This window comes from Lontra canadensis, unplaced genomic scaffold, assembly GCF_010015895.1.
Source record: "Lontra canadensis isolate GAN:19392208 unplaced genomic scaffold, GSC_riverotter_1.0 scaffold55, whole genome shotgun sequence".
NCBI lineage: Eukaryota > Metazoa > Chordata > Mammalia > Carnivora > Mustelidae > Lontra > Lontra canadensis.
The window spans coordinates 12381098-12403491 of record NW_022631049.1 but is presented as its reverse complement, the minus strand read 5'-3'; the positions used below and the strand labels follow the sequence as shown (position 1 = coordinate 12403491).

The 22394-nt window shown below is 44.7% G+C and overlaps 1 protein-coding gene across 5 annotated transcripts in view; it reads left to right on the top strand.

Annotated features, from left to right (window-relative positions):
- SAMD4A (sterile alpha motif domain containing 4A) overlaps positions 1–22394 on the top strand; it is a 203687-nt gene that overhangs the window by 95088 nt on the left and 86205 nt on the right. The window contains exon 1 of one of the 5 annotated variants that reach the window (XM_032875346.1): positions 12988–13247. The exons of 3 other annotated variants lie outside the window; for them this stretch is intronic. The gene's annotated coding sequence lies outside the window, so the exon portion shown is untranslated. Of the gene's footprint in view, positions 1–12987; positions 13298–22394 lie in introns of those variants that run through there. One more of the 5 variants, XM_032875345.1, reaches the window with a different exon arrangement.

Here is a 22394-nt window from a genome sequence, read left to right as displayed (position 1 = left end):
CTAGGATCCAGGGAGGGAGCAGCAGGTGTCAGTCCTCCAGCCCTGCTGCTTCTGCAGGACCCTGCAGCCGTGGAGTCTAAGAAGACCTAGCATTACACTTCTCTTGGATCATCATTTTGGCTGAGCTGAAGGTGGATCAAATTTCACCCTTAAATAACTGTCTTCTGTCTGTGTAAACAGTCACGGCCATTAGTCTTAAACGTCAAACCTCAGCCCATGGATCTGGACTGGTTTCTTGTTCAGTGCTTAACTTTGGAGGCCACTCTTCTCTGCTTTCTCAAGTCCCTGAGAATGCAGCCTACTCCACGAGTCGTAAAAACCCCATGCTGGGGCACACGTGATTCAAGGGGGAAGGGAATGAAGAAGATTCTTTCACTTCTCCTTCCTGGGACCTAAATCCATTTTGGTATCCTACTTGCATCCAGCAAGAAATGCCAGAAGATTAAAGCATAGCATTCTCATTCTTTTTCTCGGGAAGAAGAGGTTATGCAAAGGAGGCCTATGTCCCTGCAGAGTGGGTGAGAAGCCTGGCAAGAGATTTGTCTCATTTAAGAAGTAAATATATTCAGTGGAAGCAAAGATGCTGCTAAGTAAATTTATTCCATTTTTAGGGAGAAAAGGACAGGAGCTTTGCTGCTCCTTTAGGTTGCTTCTGGATATACATTTCTGCATGAGGTTCTCTAAAAAAGCCAGAACGCAACAGCAGCTTTTGTGAAACTTGACCACTTCAGCCTGCCCGAGAATTTGAGAAACAAAAGAGAAAGCAGAGGGTAATTGATTCTGTTCTCCAAAGGCCCATCCTGACACGGAACGGAGTCCTGGCTTGGTTTCTTCTGTACAGGTGTTTAGTCTCTACCGGCAGGAGGACACAGATGGAGTCTACCTTTCTGCAGATGTCTTTAAATGTCAAAAACATGAGGAGGAAACCCATTGACTTTTGTCATCGTGACAGTGCAGTATATCCCTTAATACTGAGGTAGTCATGCCCCAAATGACGCTCCCATCAACGGGATGAGGAGAGATTTTAAAAGAAGGCAGAGAATCTCTTATCATGGAAAGCAACTTGTGTCACAGCCAGGAAGCTACAGAATCTTTCTCAAATTTTTGCTTGAGAGCTAGACGTGAAACTTATTCCTTCACCACGTATCAGTTCTGACAAAGCAACAGCGTAAGAACATGAGAATCCATGTTTCAGCAATGGGAAGCTTCAAAATCTTCAGTCTGCTACTAAATGTAAAATTTAGGAACCCTGTGGTTTAATGAAAATGATTGCTTCTGGGAGCAGTTCAGTAGGGATGTCATGTCAAATTAAGTTTTAGTGGGTTTTTTCTGATCGGGATATTCACTGGTTTGGATCCCAAAACTGTACGGGCTTGCTGCATTGACAGAAGTGAAGCTAGTCCCCCGTCCTGTCAACGAGGTCACCTTGACTGGCCTGTTTGAATGCTCTGTGGTTATGGGGACCTCATAGCCCCAGTGAACAAGTGAGCAGCCTTGTAGGAGGCAAATCTCATGGCAGAGACTCCTCGCTCGCAAGGCTTAGAAAATTCAGTGTCTTGCGCTGAAATTGCGCTTAACTAAATATAGAGGGCTAAAAGAGAATCCTTCCATGGGAGGGCTCCCTTAATTAGCGTGGTTCATCTACACTCATCTGTGTGTGCTGACTCGTGCCTAAACGTTGGAGGCCAAATCCAAAAAAGAGAGGAAGTAAGCCCGTGGCTCAGTCCTAGGAAAGATGTAGAGCAACAGAATATAATCCTAGACAGGGCGAGCCTATGAGATGCCCGTGTTGGAGAGAGGGGCGCCAGCTTCGTGGTATCACTCTTGTTAACTAACTTCACGGTGTGGCACTGCGGTGTGGCTTTGCAAGTGCCGATGCCATATTCAGATTTTCTCCACTTGTCGTGATCCTGCTGTTTTCAAAGCATTTCATGATCCAGGTCTCAAACGTCAGATAAGATCAGAAGTTCTGAGAAGGTGTTAGCCACTGATGCTCACTGTACTTTGAGTATTTCCCCCTTGCCAGACTTTCTCCAAATATGCTCAGATAAGGTAATTTTTTAAAAAGATTTTTATTTATTTATTTGACAGAGATCACAAGAAAGCAGAGAGGCAGGCAGAGAGACAGGAGGAAGCAGGCTCCCTGCTCAGCAGGGAGCCCGATGTGGGGCTCGATCCCAGGACCCTGAGATCATGACCTGAGCCAAAGGCCGAGGCTTAACCCACTGAGCCACCCAGACGCCCCAGATAAGGTAATTTTTTAAAAGATGGCCCAGATGACAGTGTTCTAGGCCTTCACCTATTGAATATGGGAACAACTCCCAAGAAAAAGGAGGGCTAAAGAGAGCTGGAGTCCTATCTCCTAGAACAGCACCAGGGAACAGGACAGAAGGCAAGTTTCCCAATAGTGTGGAGCCCTACAGAATGCGCTGTTTCCCGCTGATGCCAGAGCTTTGTCTGTGTAGTTAGGGATGTTGTTACTGCTGAGACCCTGTCCCTGCTTTGCCCAAATCCTGGCCCTGCCTTTCCCTTCTTCCCTTAGCTGACTTGTCTCCCTGTGAGTCCCATTCCCATGCGAAAGTCAGCTCGTGGAAGACACCTGAAGAAGAGAGCCAGGGCAAGAGAAGATGTTTGGGACTGGTCCAGAGGTAGCACCATGTGTATTCGAGTGACTGCGGAATGGTCCTCAAAAAGCCAGAATTGATCCCAGCCGGTTCACGCACGCTGTGCTCTGTTTGGGTAACCAATTTGGTCCTGGTGTTAGAATCCTTATAACTGCGTGGATCTATGCTTGCTGCTTTTTGGAGAAATGAATTTTATGAAAGTTTCTATTTAAGGAGAACCAAACAATAACAAACAAACAAAAAAAGCCCCAGTTCCTATTACCCGAACTCCTCTTCGCACATAGTATTCTAATGCAGTTTGTTCCTGAAACTGACTCATTCAGCTTTTCTCCTGGAAGTTGTCAGTATGTGAGCCTGGTTAATGGAGAAAATCAGCGCAATGCCCAGGCACAAAGCCATGACTCATTCCTGGCATTTCAGGGGCTTTGTAATGGAAATCATAGTTGCAAGCTACAGTTCTTACCAAGTGGATATGTGAATATTGATGAAACACACCCCGTCTCCAAAACTCCTGCATGAGCCTTGCTCACCGGTGACTCAGTGTTTGCTCATGAAGTGAAGGTTTCTCTTCATAACCCACCGTGCTTGAACACCACAATATTGTTTTAATTAGTCTTTTAATGTACAGTAAAATATTTGGCTTTGGTGGAAGGAGGACATTCTCTCCTATGTTGGAACTGTTTGGTTAAAAGTGTGTTTTTGTCTACAGAATTAGTCTCCTGGGGTGTATACGAGTATCTGAACGCTTTTTAAGTAGTCTCCAATTCTTGCTCATTCATTCTATTGATCTACCCATCTATACTTGTGTTTGTGTGTGTGTGTGGTGTATATATACACACACACACGTGTGTGTGTGCATGGACACACACACATACACACACATACAGTCTACTGGGAGAGCATAGAAAATTGAAACCCTGAATAATCCCAACCTTTTATTTTACATTCTGCTTGACCCAACTTTGTCCCCAAACTTCTTTCTTTTCTCTTTTAAAGATTTTATTTATTTATTTGAGAGACAGAAGGGAGAGAGAGAGAGAGAGAGCGTGCGAGCGCACAAGCAGGGGGAGGGGCAGAGGGAAAAGCAGGTTCCCCGCTGAGCAGGGAGCCTGAGGTGGGGCTCTATCCCAGGACTCTGGGATCATGACCTGAGTTGAACGCAGATGCTTAACTGCTTAGCCAACGGGGTGCCCCCACCCCAAATTCTTTCAAGTAATATTCCCCCTTTCTTTGTGCATTGTAAAATTTAAAAGTAGTAAAATAGCTAAAAAACAGATTGCAGGAAGAAGTGGGGGAAGCAAGGAAGACAGGTATTTCAAATGCTTGTTTTTTTATTGACTCAGGTTTGAATTTTGTGTCTGACAGACTAGTAGGACTTTCTGGAAACACAGATGAGCCAGTTTCTCATCATTCTTGGAGGCTGGGACAGAAGGTCAAATATTTAAAGTCAGTTTTTGGTGAATCTTCTATATCTATGGTCCTTTGGACCAGGAATATTTGGGAGCTGCTGATAGGAAAGTAGACATTGAGGAGCTATTTTCAGCTAAAGAAAAGAATGAGCAATATAGCTTATAACTCAGCCACTTTATTCTGATCCTGTCTTCTCTAACAATAGCTCCCTGCTCCGTGCTCTTAAAACACAAGTGCTAATATTACGAGAAATGAGTTACATGAAAAACAGTCTAATCTTTTCTAAAAGTGCTAAAAATACCAATCTGCAACCAAGAATATTTAAACTCTCTTCCCTTTCCAGATGATGCAGGATTGATTCTAGGCAAACACTGGATTTCAGAGGATGCCCTGAGGCATGGACATGGGGGGTGGGGGTGGGGGAGTGTGGGGTTGGGAGAGATTGTTATTTATAGGAGTAAAGATCTTTAGACAAGGATATTCAAAGTGGCTGCCTTCTCACTCTCCCAGTACTGAGTCTCTAGAGATCCACACACCATTGTTTTCCAGGTCATTGTTTGGAAGTGGCTGGTGGCAGGAAGGTTATCATGTTTACTTTTTCTTATGAGAAAACAGAAAACTGAAGTCTGAAATACAAGAGATTGCCTCCCAGACTAAGAACCTACTACTACGTCCCTGACTTCCTCTCTGCCATTGAGCAACTGCTTTTGCATTGCTGGTTCTTACACGGTAACTCTTCCATCTGCTTATCCTTACCGGATCAATCTCTCCCAATGGGCAAAAGGAAAACACTTTTATGTGATAGCCATCAAGATTTGGTTAAGGGATCTTGTCTGGGACCTGAGATAGAGAGGACAGGAGGGGAAAATGAGCTGAAGGAATTCGAGGTAATACTGGGGTGGGGGGTGGGGTGTGCTATGGGACAGGTGCATGTGTGTCCAGAGAAGATGGAACATGTGTGTCCAGAGTCCCACTGGGGCCATACTTCCTTGTCTTCTGCTCCCGGAGGGCGCATGCCTGGTCCTCCACCACCACTGATTCCTGTGTTGTGTCCGCCTGGAAATCTCACAAGCGAGTCTGGGGTCACTGTGTCTTTCTGCACACAGCGATCTTTTCTTAGGTTTCATGTGATTGTAGGATAAGAATTATTCAAGTGAAAAGTAACAGTGTTGGTCCTGTTACAACTGTCACTTTTTTTTTTTTTAAGATTTGTATTTATTTATTTGACAGAGAGAGAGAGACACGGCAAGAGATAGAACACAAGTAGGGGGAGTGGGAGAAGGAGGAGCAGGGAACCCAATGTAGGACTCGATCCCAGGACCCTGAGCTCAACGACTGAGCAACCCAGACACCCAACTGCCACATTTTCTATTTGGAAAAAAAGTTACTTCTCAAAATATAAAATTAATAACATGATGCCTGGCAAATTGGGCCTCAGAAGCTGCCACTCTTTTTTTTTTTTTTTTTTTTTTTTATGCATCTGCTATAGCGTTGCTTCTTGCCAGTGGGGTGTAATTTCCAGTCTGTGACTGAGACTTGGATGGTGCACATCTCTGGACTGTGTGGAGAGACAGTGTTTAGGGTTGTCATGTGAGGACTGAGGCCTTTTTAGTGTACGATTACTTTATGGCGTGGTTATTTTAAGGGAAAGTTAACTAAGCTGAAGTTGCTTAAATTTAGCCACATGTGTTAACTATCCTTTCCTAAAAATTGAAAAGTAACTTAAGTTAAAATATGATCCAGAAGTCTCTGTTCCAGCACATTCTTTAGTTTAGAAGGGTGAAGAGTACTTAAAGTAACCAGCATCCCTGAGACTTAATGAAGCAGTTAATAGTTTTACTTTTTCTTTTTTTTAACTTCAGAAGCTAGTTGCCATGTAAAGTAAAAAGAAACCGCATGCTTTTAATCTTTTCAGTTGACATTGCCAGTGAGAGTGTTGTTATTGTTAGATAATCATAATGGTATGTTCTGGAGGCTCTCCTCCCCTCACCCGACACGCCCAACTCACTCACACCCAGCCCGCAGAGCCACAGAAAAGAAGAATAAAGCAACGTCTTACTTGCTTTCAGAATTTGATTCTCTATTGTTTTGGAGACACGCTGGGATTTGCTCTTAAATGGCTATTATTTTCCTCATGTCCATCTAGAGTTAGATTCATGTGTAAGAAGAACCAAGAAAACAAATGAACTGGTCGGGCTGCTCTGTGCTGACCCTTCTCCCAGCAAGCCTTCACTCAGCCTCACCGTGAGAGGACAGAGACGCCAGCTGGGGAACAGAGTCAGGGCAGCAGGGGAGCCCCCGACATGGCCCTTTGCCTCCCCCAGCCTCAGGGTCCCCACCCACTCATGCTGGTTTTGAAAATTAGATGTGATGATGTTCACAGAGAGTTGCGGAGTTTTTGCAAAAGTACTCCACAGATGTTCAATACTAAGTTAGGAACTAAGCCAGAGGCCAAGTAGGTAAAAGTTTAATTCTATGTGTGCATTGACCATTATATGTGGGGAACACGGGTAATTTTGGAAAAGTTTTTAGTCGCTTTTCATGGGGCCTCAAGTGAAAAATAGGCAAGGAGACCAGTTCAGTTCAGCAGTTTAAGTTTAACCAAAGTGAGAATTGGAAATTTCCCCAAAGGCGGGCAGTGGAAGTAAGTTATGACAGACCACTGGGACCAGTGATGGAAAGATTGATGGCCAACACAAAGTCTGGCTTAAGGAGAAACCCAGAGCTCTTGAAGAAAGCTATCATAATATACAACGTTTCGGGGGCACCTGAGTGGTTCAGTGGATTAAAGCTTCTGTCTTCAGCTCAGGTCATGATCTCAGGGTCCTGGGCTCGAGCCCCACATCAGGCTCTGTGTTCAGCAGGGAGCCTGCTTCCCCTCCTTCTCTCTCTGCCTGCCTCTCTGCCTACTTGTGATCTCTCTCTGTCAAATAAATAAATAAAAATATTAAAAAATATATATATATATACAACGTTTGGTTACAGGGCTGGCCTTACAGAGGGTGTGGGGGTAAATATTCAGGAACACACGTGAGGTGGGCAGTCCATGAAAAGGATGTGTGATTCAGGGATCCACAGATGAAGAAGAAGCTGTGTTCTCATCCTACAACATGGCCTGCTGCTCAGGGTTACGGGGAGTCTGCCGTGTGCATGGAAGAAGATCAAAGTGTGAGTTCATAAGGGAGAAAAGTCCAGAAGTTGGGCTTACTCCCAGCACATAGAAGGCTGCAGAAGCCGCTGGGGCTTTCTGGGTTCCATGTCCGCCTCCTTTTGCTACTGTTTCCTTCTGTTTGCTTTCTTCTGCGGCCTATCACCCCAGACCGGGTCTGTACAGGAGGCAGTCACAGAAAAACAAAGTAAGGTAGTTTGTCAGGGGCTGTTGGTTGCTGGTAGCAACAGTCGCCAAGTGACACACACACACCACATCTGGGTCCCCGACTTCATCAGCACACAGCCCACTGAAGGCTCGGCTTGTGAGCCTGACATTCCCCGATTCCTGGTAACCCTGGTGGCATTAATACCTATTAATCATCAGTTGTATTTTAAGCATTTACTTTTGTTCCCACAAATATTTAAGATGGAGTTTCTCAGCGCGTAATCAAGTTCCTGAGATGGGTCTGTACTCTGGCTGTGGCTGCCTTCCTAAAAAGATAAATAAAAAAGGTAATGCAATGGGGAATGAACATGGGCCAAATTAAAGCATAAAAGGAAATAAATTAAGACCAAATCCCCACTCTGCTGACAATACCGGCCGGTTGTCTTTCGAGCGTTCAGTGACTCGTGTCAAGCCCTGATGCCTCATACGTAGGCCTGGTGGGAAGGAAGGAAAGAACGAAGAAGGAAAAACACTGTTTTCAGCATTGCTGGCTACCTGGATAACCAGCCCTGGGTTCTCTGCACCTGTTTCCTTCCCTCCAGTACTGTTAAGACATGGGCCCTCTTGGGGAAGCTGTGTCCCCCGCCAGCACCCAGCCTGGTTCTCCAGGGATGGAGGGGTGTTCTGATGCTCTGGCCTTCGTGGGCTTAAGCTTCAGGACATTGAGGGAGGGCTGTCATCACTCGGAGTCACATAGTCCTTTCCTTTCTGAGGACCCCTGATGGGAATGGGATAGCAGGTAGCCAGCAACTAATTCCAGGAAGTCTTATAGGCTTGGGCTAACACCCAGGCATAAGTGGTTTTAAGATAGGACAGAGTCGGAGGCCCAGGACCACATCGGGGTTCAGGGAGAGTCAGGGGACCCCTTATTTCTGTCTGGGAAGCCCGCAAGGGTGGTGGTGACAGCTGAGCCCATCAGTCACACGGGATTCCTAAGTTCTTTACTATACAGGCTTGTGCAGAGATAGAAGAAGAGTGCTCAAGGGAGGCTGGTGGGGAATCCAGAACGACCTCTTCTCTATCAGATTCAGAAACTTCCACGACTCTGGCCTTGAGGATCACTTCTCCGCCCGATTTATTCATAACTCAGAGCCCACCACACACACAAACTCATCTTCCCAACAGAACTCCAAAAACACTCATCTAGCTGCATACTTTTAATCAGAAAATTTAGATTACTTGTTGCAGATTGCCTGTCTCGTGAAGAGAGAGGAGAGGATGGCACAGGAGTCCTTTTGAAAGGATCATTTAAGTGATCATTTGAGCCCAAAAGAAATCACCTTTTGATTATTCAAGACAAAAGGCTTTTTCAAGCCAGCTGATTGAAGTGTGAATTATTCCACACCGGAGAACTGGAGGCAGGTCTCCAGGTACAGGCAGGTGGGCACAATTTTTTAGTGAGTAGCAGATACATGAGATCTTCTGTATGCAATCCCTGAGGCCAATAGACTTACCAAGAAGGGTTTTTTAAAAATCTTGTCATTTCAAACTCCAGGCAAAATATTGGCATGGAAAAGAGTTTTCCAAAGTCAACCCATCATTGGCTCAGATATTCGTAGAAAATCAGGAGTCAAAAAAAATTAGAAGATAGAGACTTTGAGTCAGGCCTGGTTTTAATTTACATGTGGTTATTCTAGTCAGACAAGCATACTCTCCCCCCGCCCCCCACGAATACCTTGTCCCAAGGCATAAATTACTCACCCGTTAGAGATGAATTAACTTTTTTTTAAGGGTTCCACCTTAAGGGTCATTAATTTAGCAAATTAACTGACATTCCTAGAAAAGCTCCATGGCTTGTGCCTATAAATATTTACCCAGTGAGGGACACTTCAAATGGCACCCCAAAATCACTGGTCCACTTCCAAAGGGTGAGCAGTTTACTTTCAGGAAATGGATTACTCACTTGTGGAATCAGACCAACACCCAGGCTGCTCAGTTTCAACAGACTTTAAAATGCAAAAGGGAACTTTCCTACCTCAAACGTCCAAAAAGCTTTTCCAGAAGGGATTGAGAGGGGCGAGTGTTGTCAAAGGCAGCGAGGCTGGTTCAGCTTGTGGGGTGAACACCATGATGGCGGCTACAGACCAGTGGTGGGTGGCTGCCAAGGGACACCCCCCAAGTGCCTGGAGAGAGATGCCTCCTGGGCCTGCCCTGTTTCCGTTTGCCAAACACTCACAAGCGAAGGGAGAGAAATCTGTGGAAAGGCCTGAGCATGTTCAGCTGACTTGTTGCCCCACCTCAGGTCCCCCCATCTGCTGCCGCCCCCCTCCCCCGCGGTTAGAGGAGTATGGCCGGGAAGCTGTGAGGGTCTAGAAGTCCTATTATCTAAAGATTATTAGAAGGAACTGGGGATTTGGAGCCTGAAAAAAGAAAATTTAGGGGACATAGCTATGTCATGAAAGGGGGAATAGAACTTTTTAGTATTTTTGATTGGAGTGAAATGTACATGAAATTTGGCATTTCGATCATTTTTCAGTGTACGGTTCCATTATCGTAAAGATTTTTTTTTTTTATTTGTTAGAGAACACAAGTAGGCAGAGAGGCAGGCAGAGAGAGAGGAGGAAGCAGGCTCCCCTCTGAGCAGAGAGCCCAATGTGAGACTCTATCCCAGGATCCTGAGATCATGACCTAAACGGAAGGCAGAGGCTTAACCCACTGAGCCACCCAGGTGCCCATACGGTTCCATTATCTTATATTCCCACTATATTCTCCTCACCATCCACTTATAAAACTTTGTCATCATCCCAAAAAGAAACTATTCACACATTGAACAGCAACTTCCCCCCTCCCCTCACCCCCTGATAACCACCATTCTACTTTGTGTCTCTTTGAATTTGCCTACTCCAGGTATTCATACAAAGGAATCCTATGATATTTGTCCTTTTGTGTCTGGTTTCCTTTATTTAGCATAATGTTTTTGATTTTTTATCCATGTTGTAGCATGTGTTAGAATTTCATGCCTTTTAAAGGCTGAATAGTATCCCATGGTGTGTGTATACAGTATTTTGTTTATCTGTTCATGTGTCGATGGACATTGGGGTTGCTTCTGGTTATTGTGAATAAGGCTGCTATGAACACGGGTGTGTAAGTGTCTCTAGATTTATTCTTCGTGGTTTCCGAAAAATGACCTTTGTTGAATGGAAAGAAGTTGTAGAGAGCCCGATGATGGCTTTAATAATCCTAGCTCCCCTTGATGGTGGCTAGGGAGGAGCTCGGCCCTGGTGACCACTGGGGAGGAATCATGGGGTGAGACCCCCACAGCTAGTAAAGGAGGAGCCAGAGAATCTCTGAGGGCCCTTCCATCTCCAGAATTCTGTGATTCTCAGGTAGATGGAGTGAGCATCCAAAGGGAACCATCTGGAAGGAAATGAAAGTGGTATTAGATCAACTTCCCTCCCTTCCCACACCCCTGCCTCCAGGAGAAATAGGAGAAATGGGATGGTAAATTATGTACCAGTCAGGAGAGTGACTTGTGGAACAGTCTCTGGCTTGGACTTGAGATCAGAGACAAATGATACTGTAAAGTTCAGATGCTCTGCTCACTCTTGGGGAGAACTTCCCAGAGCTGCTTAGAAAACTTTCTTGCACAGTAGCAGCCCAGGCTGAGGGGGTGGGAAGTGAAGTCCAAGGTTCTCAGCACAGTGCCCTCATGTGTACCCAGAGAGGACAGCTGCCTCTGGGAGACCTGGCTGAGCCCTACCTCCTTGGTTATGCTGGGTCCAGGACAGGGAGTGAGGGAAGGTGGGGAATGCCCGACCAGGGAATGTTCAGGAGAGAATGTCTACTGAGGTGGGGATATCCTGAGATCCAACACAATTAGCTCCATTCTGTCACAGTTGGGGGTTTTCTTATCATTAGCTAGGGAGGCCTAGCCAGAGAATTCCAGTATTCCAGAGTGAGTTTAATTGTGGGTGATTTCATTCTGCCCTTTTTATGTCGAAGCCAGAGGCTTGCGTCATATAACAGTGAATTCAGGGAGATTTTTATTTGCATGTGAATCATAGCTTTTCCAGCTGAATGTCACTTACTTGGAATTTTTGTCTGATTTTGTTTTTGTTTTTGTCTCTTGGTGTTTTTCCATCGGGCTCTTTGGCTAACCAGAAAAAAAAAAAATAGAGGAAGGGCTCAATCTGACTGAGCAGGGTTTGAGTTGGCAACTCAAAAAGGAGAGTATTATGAATGTGAAAAAAAAAAAAAAAGAAAACGGATGCTTTATTTTGCTTTGAGGGAGGGACCGAGGCCAAGTCAAATTGAGAGCTCTAATTTGGGAATGGTGTTATTACAGGTCACTGGGAGTTGGTTATGCTCTAAATTGGGAGGCCAGTCACATGAGGAGGCAGCAAAGACGGATCACATGGGGGACGGTCGGGGCCCTTTACAATGAACTTTTATTTTATTTACTACACAGTCGAAATGTATCTCTGTCCTGTTGAGAAACCAAGTCACCTCACTGGCTGGTGAACAGTCCATGTCTGGGCCCATCAGTGGTTCTCTTAGTGAGCCAGTTCTTTTGGTGTGTATGTTTTCTGGGGCTTTATTTAGGTGCTGGAATGTGTTCAGTGATTAGTGGAACAAGTCATGTACTAAAGGTTGTATGTCTGCTCTTCACCTTTGTCTACGGGTCTTACTGTGAGGGGCTCGCATCCTTCTCTTCCAAAGGCCCTTCCCATCTTAGATCTCAAGGTTAAGGCACTCTGAGAGCTTCATATATATTTCTATCTGCGCGGGTGTATGTAACTATATTGAGGTGATGATTTCTACTTATTAGATCATCTTTCATATTCTGTTCCTATTCCTCTCAGCTTGCAAAAAAGAAACCAAAAAAGATGAGCCCTGCCCCACCATGGGCAATTAGGAGCAAAGTATTCTTCTACTCAAAACTGCAGATTTCTGATGTCTTCGGTGACCCGGAAATGATCTGGAAAGGGTGTGGGTGGTAAGCCGCTGAGTTTTCTTGGAGAATCAAAGTTGGCTTTTTTTTTTTTTTTTTATGTAGAAAGCCTGAGTTAGCTAGCTGTGTTTGAAATAAAAACAAAAATATGGCCCAAGAAGGAGATCTAGAATTGAACGTCCCGTGCAAACAAGTTGTGCTCATGGTCCTAAATGGGGTGCGTTAATAAGTCCATGACACACAGAGTCTGCTGGTGCTTCCAAAGCATGCGGACTGGCAATGCTTGTGATCAAGGTTAGGAATAGAAGGTGTGTGGAAACTTTCTATAAAAGGCAGCCGGGGCCCCTGGACTGGTGTGGATGAGTGGTCAGGAAACTCTGGCACTGTTTACAGTCCTACCAGAGCATGGCTGCGTGACCTTGGATGAGCTACTGTGTGCCTCAGTTTCCCTGAAGCACCATATTGGTTTTAAGAGGGGACAATGAGGGGTTCCAGAGATGTGTATGAAGTGTGAGACGTTACTGGTAAATGGAGGGAGAGTGGTGTCCCCTGGCGTCACAGGAACTGGAACCAGGGTCATGTATCCTCAAACACGGCTGGGCTGCTGCTCTCTCCTCCAGCATTGCCCACAGTGGGGGATGCCTCTGACATCACAATACCCAGCTGGACACTCAATAATGAGGAGCCGTGCCCAGGGGCCACCACAGGAGGGGAGAAAAGGAGGAGGACAAAGTGGAGAGGGAGGAGATGGAGCAATCCCTTATGTGATAATTCCATCAACTCACAACTTTTCACCTAACATCCGGTTCAACTGTAATGTGTTCAGCTCCATATCACCTGTACAGCGTCTGTGCCCTCTCCCTCAAACTCAGCAAAATCTTACGGTCCTCTAATCAAGAGAGTTTTGCTCCTGTTGCTGCATGTCTCGTGGTTCACTGTCAGACCTGTGAGTTGATACTTCTTCACCAAAGGGCTCTCCGGAGCAACCGTCTAGAGGTAACGCTTCCAAGGCCCCCCTCCAGCCTTCTGGGAGCAGCAGAGAACTCCACGGGGGGGGGGGGTGGGGGGGGGGGACAATGGGGAAGTGGTTTGGGAGTGGGCGGTTCTGTGGGAAAGATGCTTTAAACCGGAAATTCTCAGCTTCATTTTATCGAGAGCCCTAACCCCAGGCCTAGAGAGACTGTACTGTTCTGACAGGTCCCTGCAAACTCAGGGGAGGTGGGTCATGGCTCCCTGTCTAGTGCTCACTCTTTTTTACTAGCAAGGTTGCTTATGGATAGAAAACTGGAGAACTCACCCCTGTCCTAGAAATATGATGACATCTCGCTTGCTTATTTGTTGATGACTTTTTAAAAATTAAACAGCTTCCTTTTAAAAATAGGTCCCTGCCCTCCCCCCTCTCTTTGGATTGATTCCTCTTAGCTCCTCTCCTTGTAGGCAATTATTTTTCCTACCTGGTTACACATCAGGCCTAAGCTGCTGATCGTCCCAAAGCTGGAAATCGGAGGCCTTGATTTTCTCTTAGCTCCTTTGACCTGTGGTTTTCAAACCTAAGCCTGGATCCAGATCACCTAAAGGGGTTTTTAAACAATTTCTGATTTAGTAGATCTAGGACGGGGTCCCAGAATTTGCATTTCTTACAAGCTGCCAGGTATGTGTGTGTTGAGGGGTGCTACACATTTAGAACCAGTGTCTTAGGCCTTTTCGGCTCTCCTGTCCTCTCCTCCTCCCCTTCCCAAGTCTGTAGGAGAGGAGTCATGGAGAATTTTCCTTAGATGATGGTAACTGTCACTGACAATTACACACCATTTACTATGGGCCAGATAGTGGTCCCTTGCTTTACACAGATTAGAAAATTCAGACATCGTGACGATCCTATGATGTATCCCATTTTCCAGATGAGGAAACCAAAGTGTATCGAGTGGTTATGTAAATTTCCCAAGGTCACACAGCTAACCAAACGGAAGATCAGGATTCAAGATTCAATCCCATACAATACAGCCATTACCTTTCTTTCCCTTTTCCTCAAATCACTTAAGCATCTGATGTTCCTACAGTCCTTGGAAGTGAATACCTCAGAAGGGAGCCCCAAGGCAAACCGAGCCCATCTTAGGTACCTATAACCTGTGTCTTAGGGTCTGAATTTCCAAACAGTTGGGCTCCCACCTCTGTGTGTGTGTGTGTGTGTGTGTGTGTGTGTGTGTGTGTGTGTAGGTTGGTGGGAGGTGGCTGTTTGAGAGCCGATTGAGACTCAGAGATCCTCTGGAGGGACTAAAGTGAAGACCCTGGGGGCATCCACCCCTGAAAGGAGGCCAGAACTCCCCTTCTGCTGAGGCCAGTGTGCTCTTACGATTCTGCCCTGGTGCAGAGGTTTCCACTGTTAACACTGAGCACCGTAACCAGAGACAGACAAAGCTGAGAAGGGAACTGATCTGCTTTGTCATCGGCTGTGATAGAAAAACACATGGATCTTTTATCCAGTCTTGTCCAGCAAGCCTGTGTGATCAGCACTGACCTAGACAAGCTTTAGAAGACACGTCAAGGGAGGCACTGTCCCTGCCCTCCAGGAGCCAGCAGTCTCACTGAGGAGAGTGTCACACAAGTGCGTACGTCATTGAGCTGGTCTGTGCAGTACAGAGAGGCAGTGAGGGCCAGAGGAGATCAACAGGATTCGAGGGAGTTGGCAGATTCTTAAACCATGTCATGGATGATGATGGGGGTCAGGAGACCAAAGGTTTAGATGTATATGGGCATTTCTGCAGCAGAGAATCTTTACTAATAAAAAACGTTCTCTTTCAGGATTTGAACAGCCAAAGTTGTCTCCATTGGTGTAGTGATGATCAATTAAACTTTTTGTGTTTTTACAATAAACAGTGTTGGATGCTGGTTGGAGGTCTGCTGGAGGTTCTGGGGTTATTTTAGAAAATGGATTCTATTCCTTACAGAGTTGCCAGTTGGCTCTATAATTGAAGACCTTCTTAAAGTATTTTATCTACCTCTCTGCTCTGATTCTCTCCAAATTCTTTGTATTGCAGACATTTCTATGGGGTACAAAACTTTTCCCATGGCTATCTCTGAGCCTGCACACCCCATCGAATAGGACAGATCCTAACAGTCACCATCTACATTGGTAGAGGCCAAAGATAATGACCCAAGAGCTTAATAAATACATCTACCCTTAACGGTGGTGACGTAAAGGTAGATTAAAACAAAATAGGCTGCTGTGATCACTCCCAGCTCTGGACCAATGTTGCCTAAGTCTTCCTGCTGTCTTTGGGTCTTCCTTTGGTTTAGAATTCCAGACTGTGTGTTTGAGGCTCAAGAAGGTTAAGTGAGAGGCCTTCATCCATAGTCTTTCCGTGGGCTCTGAGCTCTTGTCTCTTCCGGCAGTATTCCCCACAAAGTCTACTCAAGCAAAGGGTCCTCAGCTGGTCCGCGCTCCTGCTTCTGGTCCAGCCAGTGGCTGGTGGGCCTATTAACTTCACGGTGGGATGCCCAGAAGGAGAGAAACAACCTTGACCACTCATTTCTGGTTGCAGAATTTTATCCCTTGCCATTGTCCTTCCTGCTCATCTTCCTTCTTATCCCACTGCCCCAGAGGGCTTTCGAAATTAAAAAGGACCTCCCCTGTTCAAAAAATCTGAAAAAGCTTATTCTGATTTCATCAACAGACCTACCAACCTGATCACAAGTTTGGTACACAGATAACAGGTGAACGTTAGCTGCTTACCTTTGCATGAATTCTTGGATTTGGCTAATAGCTCAAGAGAACCCCAGAAAAGGAGGTGTGCCTCTCACTCCCTCTATAGGAGCCTCTATAGGGGCTATACCTAGTAAGGACAAGTGAGTGGGATTGGGAATGTTCTAGGGTTGCTCACCCAACTCTGTCCTTGTACAGAGTTGGACAAGGGCTCTTCTTTTCAAATACAGTGACAGTTAATTTGTGACCATGGATTCGAATATCTCCCCTCCACAAAATCGTCCATTCTCTCCTCCATGGAATAACTTGTACACGTATTTCAGATTTCATACCTAAACGTAGGATACATAAATCTTACTACCAACTTTTCTGGCACGTCTGTTTTGGGGGTGTATGTACGCTGTTCCTTGGTGACAGTGTTTACACACATCACAGGGTTCTTACATTCACACTTACACTTTGGATTCCCATCTCTGAAAATGGGAAATTTTGTCTAGAAGTTTTGTGCAACTTCCACATTTTAGAACGCGTGGGACCCAGTGACTTAATGATCCAGACTCCTTTAAAGATATAGAATGACTCCCTGTTGTCAGAGGTGAAACAGCTCTTCCCAGACTTTGTGAGGTTTGTAAACCTGTTGTGGGAAGTGGCTTGTGTTCAGTTTGGTCTGTTGGGTCCAGCACGAACTATTCTTTGGAGACTTGACCTGTTCATATTCCTCCCAAGACACTCCTTATTGACTCCCGTCTGGACATTGCCAAGGATTTTGGTCTTGGGAGTTCTTCGCTAACAAATATGTTTGCAGTTAGGCTACCTGGACAGCAGGGTGCTTCTTGCAAGGTTCTCATTTCTAGTGCTTCTCCTGGAAGAAGGCCCAAATCTAAGTGCTGTAGTACAAAGCATGGTTTTCTCCTCTGCAAGGTCAGCGTCAGGATTGCTAATTCATTATTTTGAAATACTATTGGAGAGTCATTTTGTGGTATGTGGGGTTTTGTTGGTGGTGGTCTGGGAGTGCGAGAATGGTACTGAAGATTAGTGAGTGAGAAAGCTTCCTGCTTTTGGAACATTTATAGCCTCTCCTCTGAGGGGTTTCTGGTATAAAAAACCAGCCGAATGTGGTTTATAAGGATTTGTCTTGTATGTGTCGGGAGTAAGGTAACATTTTCTTCATCTCTAATTTATATGACTCTTAGGAGACCCTTTCCTGTGAGGTTTTATTAGAACATAATTACTCATGGCCAAAAAATTTGGATATACAATAGTCTTTTTTTTTTTTAAGATTTTATTTATTTATTTGACAGAGATCACAAGTAGGCAGAAAGGCAGGCAGAGAGAGAGAAGGGGGAAGCAGGCTCCCTGCCAAGCAGAGAGCCCAATGTGGGACTCGATCCCAGGACCCTGAGATCATGCCCTGAGCTGAAGGCAGCGGCTTAACCCACTGAGCCACCCAGGCACCCCGGATATACAATAGTCTTAACACAATCCTATTGGCATTGGTTTTCTTTCTTTCTTCAACAGATGTTTGCAAAAGAGTCATATTAAATACATCTAATTCTGCTGTCTCAGCCTAACGAAACTTTATCATGAAGATTACTTTAATTGGTGTCAGCTATAATCAAGAAAAGCACCCATTATGCTTTTGTTTTCTAGCACGTAGGGAAATTTTCCATCCTAACAGAATACTGAGAGGGGAATGGACTAAAGATTTTGAAAAATAAGTTCATCATTTTATTTTCCTCTTTTACATGTTCCTATTTTTATTTGATATTAAAGCTAGAAATAATCAGAATTCTGCAGAATCAAATGAGAAACAGGTGACCAAACAGTTTTGGGGTGACATTTTGTACCTACTATAGTCTGCAGGTCACCCACTCTGTCAGTCTTCATTGAAAAAAAATTTCTAGGAAATGCTAAAGACTTTGAGTAAGAAATCCCGAAGTCTAATAAACCACTATCAAACAAAATGCCTGGGGACAACTTTATATAGCTATTATAAAATGTGATTAATAAGGAAATGAGAATGGATGGGGAAATGGAGTTATCATCACTGCCCTCATAGAGCCTTTGTCTAGTGAAAGAAGACAGAAAATAGGTATCTTCCACACCAGGTCACATGATGAATGGTAGGGAGGAAAATAAAGCAGGGCGTGGGGGATAAGGAAGTGTAGGGTGAGGCAGTGATGTGGGCAATTTAAAATCTGTAGATGGAAAAGTTCTCATCAAGAAGGCAACATTTAAGCAAAGGCAGAACTGAGGGGGGCTAGATGTGGATCTGCGGATAACAGCAGTCCAGACAGGAAGCAGCAAGAGCAAAGGTTGGGGGGTAGGCACATATCTGACATGTTGAAGAAACAGCAAGAAAGCCAGAATGGACTGAAAAGAATGAGAGACCAGTAGTACGGTCTAGGGCTGTATCACAGAAGGCCTAATCACTGTTGTATGGCTTTTACTTAGAGTAAGGAGAGAAGCCATTGGAAAGTTAGATCAGAGAAGTGACATGACCTATATTCTAGTATAAAAAGGATTGTTCTGATGGTTATGTTGTTTATGGGTCAGGAGGTGGATGGTGAGAGGTAGTCAGAATCTGGGTACATTTTGAAAATTTGGTGCACAGGATTGCTAACAGGTGAAATACGGGATGTAAGAAAGAATAGTCAAGGATACTCAAAGCCTTCAACCTGAGCTGCTGGAAAGATGGAAGAGCCATTGCTGAGATAGAGAAGAGGACCAAAGGAGCAGATCTTGTGAGAGTGAGAGGGGAGCTCAGTTTGGGAAAGACTAACTTAGGAGATCATCTGAGTGGTGACATAGAGGATGCAATTGAATGTGTGAGTCGGGAGCACAAGGTGAGACCTGGGCTAGAGATACAAATGTGGGAGTTGTCTATACAGATGTGAGGTCAGAATGGAGGCAAGTGGTCAGAGGAGCTGGCTGGCTTTGTGCACCCTCTGGGAATGGGCAGCCTCAGTCCTACAAAAGTTAGCCATAGCCAGGAAGAGGTCAGAAACCTAGATGTGAATCCCAACTTGAGCTCTTGGCTGAGACCTCAGAACTAGTTTACTAGTGGACTGAGTCCTTCAGCCATGCCAGTGCCCAGGACGAAAAGTGACGAAGATGGAAAGGCCCCATTGTAGAGATGACCAGATCACTCTGCAGTGGTAAGTGGATCCTTGTAGGTATTTTGGAGTCAGGGGTACCTTTTGAAGATGGTCATGTGTCTTTGAGTGTCCAATAGCTAATGACCTTCATTGTCTCAGAGAAAACTTTAGTTTTGGCCTGTGAAGTCTGCTACACAAATCCCTTTCTTTTCTAGTGAATTCTAGAGACAGTAGCATTTTTGAGTGATTTTTTTTTCTTTTTTACCAAATAATGTGAAGCCCTAATTAGTTAACAAGTAAGCTATATTAGTTAACTATTGCTGTGTAACAGATTACCCCAAAACCCAATATCTTCACACAATATTTCCCTTGCAGTTTTCCAAGGGTCAGAAATTTGAGACAACCTCGCTGGGTAGTTCTGGCTTAAGGTCTCTTGCAAGATATTAATTAGAGCTGGAGAATCCATTTCCAAGGTAGCTCATTCACATGGCTGTCAAGCTGGTGCTGGCTGTTAGCCAGGAGGCCCAATTTCCCACCACTCAAGCCTCTCCCAGGGCTGCCTGAATGTCTTCATATCTGATGTGGCTACCTTCCCGCAGAGTGAGCAAGCCAAGAGAGGAAGGTGGGAACTACAGTGCCTTTTATGACCTTATCTCAGAACACCTTACCACACTCTATTGGTCACATAGACCTGTTTGGATTCAGTGTGGGAGGAGAGTACACAAGGATGTGACTACCAAGAGGCAAGGATCTATGGGAGCCAGCTGAGAAGCTGGCAGTCACCTTCCTTGAAAACAGAGAAGGTTTCTGTCTACTCAGTCCTTTGTATCTGCTCGAAGCACCACTTGAAACAATAGGAACTCAGTAACTACAGGCTGCCCAGGTCCCCCATAACATCTAGTCCAATCCTCATGTTTTTCAGGGCTTCACCAAATCATGGGAGTGTTTCACCAGTCATTTCTAGCTCAAGAAGTTATCTTGGGAGACAGTAAGCAAGTGTCAGTGCCAATACAAGAATCCCACCATTTGCCATGTTGGTATTTGCCATTTGTCCCCCTTTTTAGGTGCCCTGTCAGCTCACACCCCTACCAAATGCATAGTGTGTGCTGCCTGTCCCTGAGTTGTGCAGAGATGCACTACATTTAGAAGGTTTTATTACACGATGTGTCTAGGATTGAGTTTGTCATATAGAGAGAATTTGACCATTTAAGATCCCTTAGTATTCCTGCCTTTTAGTGCATTTATTTAAACAGTACTTCTTATATGTGTGCACTTACTTTCCAGCCATCTCTCACATAAGCTAATTACCTAAATATACTTGAGAGAAACCCTTTTATAGTAAATGTTATTAAACGGAAAACAAGGGTATAATAAAATGCAATTTAAGGGTAATTTACTAACAACTGGAGCCCTTAAACATTGACATACCATTGGGTAGTAATATTACCAGACTTGGTATTTAAACACAATCTTTGTCACTCTAAGAATCATTGGGACAGTTTCCTAATCCTCATGGTCTTTTATTATAGCTCCTTTAGGAATTTTTTTACTACTCTTATGTCACTTATAAATCATCCACTTTTACCCACTTAAAACATCTAGCAAATAATATCTTTGCTCCTTATCTAGAGAAAATATTCAGAGAAAGTAAATGGAGGTGAGTTTGCACCATTGAACCTTGCCATTCTTGGACCTCTGTAATCCAGAGTGTCTACTGAAGAAAGTGATATTGGGGTATATGGTAACAGAAACTACATCACAGAAGTGATTGACTAATTTAAACTTTCAAGATTCCTAAGTCTTCCCCCGTAAGGAGAATCCATTGAATACACATCTCAGTAAAAGCTCCTTGCTTTCTGGAAGACGGCACGGATGCCACAAAGAAGACCCAATGGACAGGTGGGCAGGACCTAGCATTTATGTCCCAAGTTCCCACCTGGAGGACCTGGCTCCCATTTCGAGGTGGAGATGCTTACTCTTATCAGTGTCCTGGAGATGTTCACCCTGAAGGACTGACTCAGTACTCATGATGAAGCAGGGAAGTAAACCCCACAATGCTGGCTTATTTGCTGTGAGGAGCCATCACCAGGGGACCAGATGTACTCAAAGTCTATATACTGAGAACAGGAAGGCAGCCTCCACAGGAAACCAAATCACAATCAGAAACCATTAAATCGCCCTGAAAAATCATCATCACAGAATCTAGAAATACCTTAAGTGTGTGTGATCAGTTCATTCTTTCCCTAAAGACACTGAGAGATTAGTCACTGTCCGAAAGTTGTTGACAAATGGATAATCAGGATGAAGGAGGCTGAGGTGAATGTTCAGTGGCACCAGTTGGCTTCATGAGTAGATCTCAGAATCTGAAGGAGTGAACTGCTCAAAGCCAAGTGGCTAACACTTCCACTTTTCTAGAGGAAAACTCTTGAAGAGATATATTGGGTTTTTTGGATCACATAACAAATAACCCAGAACTTAGCAGCTAAAACAACAGTTAACACGTTACCACATGCAGTTTCTATGGATCAGGAATATGAGTGTTTCTGGCTCAGGGTCTCCCAAATGTTGTCTGGAGTGTGGTCATCTGAAGGCTTAATGGTCTGGGAGTTCTGGTTCCCTCACAGGGCTAACAAGTCAGCATTGCCTGTTGGCAGGAAGACTCAGTCCCTCCTTCACTATCAAGACCTTCTCCCTACTGGGTGGTTTGAGTATTGTCACAGCATGGTGGCTGGCTTCTCCAGAGTGAGTAACCCAAGAGAGAGCAAGGTAAAAGCTTCAGAGCCTCTTTTATTTTTTAAATTTAATTTTAATTTTAATTAATTTATTTGAGAGAGAGAGAGAGAGCAAGTGTGAGCGGCAGGAGGAGCAGAGGGAGAGGGGCAAGCAGACCCCACGCTCGGCACAGAGCCCAACCCGGAGCTCAACCCCACGACCCTGTGATCATGACCTGAGCCGAAATCAGGAGTTGGACGCTTAAGCGACTGAGCCACCCACATGCCCCTTCAGTGCCTTTTATAACCTAATCCATGACCTCACACACCATCACTTCCGCCACCTTCAGTTTGTTAGAAGTGACTCCCTAAGTCTAGCTCTGCCCTGATTGGGAAAGGAATTAATGAGGCTCCATCTTTTAGAGGAATATCAAGGAAGTGGTGGACATATTTTAAAACCACAGTAAGTGTCACTCTGTAACTACTCTTCTTCCTGCATATCCATGCACTCTATTCAGATATTCATATTATTATATTTGTAAATATCATACACATCTTCACTTCTTATATATAGTTAATGTATT